Here is a 1,181-nt window from a genome sequence, read left to right on the forward strand (position 1 = left end):
GTAAATGCATCAAACTCATATAGGAGAATACACACTTGAAGACCATCTAAAGAATGAGCTTGTTTATGAGTAGATGAACTTGAACTTGGGTCGAACGAGTTAACATGGATTTTCAATCTTTAGAATCAAGTTGATCTATAAATATATTTATTATTAAATAATTAATTTTAATTTTATTTCAAATATATATTTAAGAATATTAATATATTAATATAAAAATATTTTTATTTTTAAATAATCTTGGGCTGAATCAATCCGATGCGAGTCTTGATAAGGTTTTCAGCGGAGGAGAATGAACCCAAATATTCTTATTTTATTTTAAGCATTTATTTATAACTATTAACAATTTAGTCATTTCCGCATGAGCTATAAATTAAGTGCAAAAAATTCTCTTTTTCCTACAAAAAGAATCACAATCAGACCCGATCAAGCCGCCATTGGCTTCAAACATGGCCTGTAAGATGTACAATGTCCTTTCTATACTTGTCTTGCTACTATCATTTTCACTACTCATGGCTCCAACTTCAACCAGAAACACACACTTGGGTAAGTTCTAACAACATACGAAACATTCTCCTTAACTATTATTAGTTCTATAGTATTTTCTTTTGTTATTGGGTTATTGTAGGAAAGAAAGCGAATGAAAGGATTCACAGAAATCTAATCCAAGTAAAACCACCGCCATGTCGTCCTCATGCTAGAAGTGGGATTATCTGTCCTCCTCCTTATGCAGCTGATGATGGCCAAAAGGAAAACTTTAGTTGGGCAACCCAGACGCAGGGCCTTCCTTAATCTTACTATTCATGTATGCTTTTCTGATTCAGATTTTATGTAGTTGCTGTCCAGTTTTAGTTGTTCTTCTGGCAAATTTCAACTGTTAAAGTTTGAGGACTCATTTGCTAAGAGGCTTCAAGTTGGAATATTGAAAATGGAAATTAATTAAAGTAGCTTAGACATTAAATTTAAACCATTTCTCACATGTATTGGAAAAAAAAAATTGCAGTCAGATGTAGCAAGCTTAAGCCCCGGGGTTCAATCAGGAAAATTTCTATGGTTCCAAGATAAAGAATTCTCTAAAACCGGGGTCTGTAGGCCGGGGGTTCAATCTGCAAAACTATGTGCTCCCCTTGTTCGATAAGTGACGTCATATATATTTTTCTTTGCCAAAGTAATATCTGAAA

The 1,181-nt window shown here is 33.4% G+C and overlaps 1 long non-coding RNA gene across 1 annotated transcript; it reads left to right on the forward strand.

The window, feature by feature from the left end:
• The first annotated feature begins 365 nt into the window (after positions 1 to 365).
• On the forward strand, positions 366 to 967 carry LOC149512502 (uncharacterized). Its single transcript, XR_016332151.1, has 2 exons — positions 366 to 546; positions 629 to 967. It is a non-coding gene; the product is annotated as an uncharacterized LOC149512502 (long non-coding RNA).
• The last annotated feature ends 214 nt before the right edge of the window (positions 968 to 1,181 follow it).

The sequence above is a fragment of the Durio zibethinus genome, chromosome 22, assembly GCF_047325235.1.
Source record: "Durio zibethinus cultivar Kanyao isolate XHJ-2024 chromosome 22, ASM4732523v1, whole genome shotgun sequence".
NCBI classification, from domain to species: domain Eukaryota; kingdom Viridiplantae; phylum Streptophyta; class Magnoliopsida; order Malvales; family Malvaceae; genus Durio; species Durio zibethinus.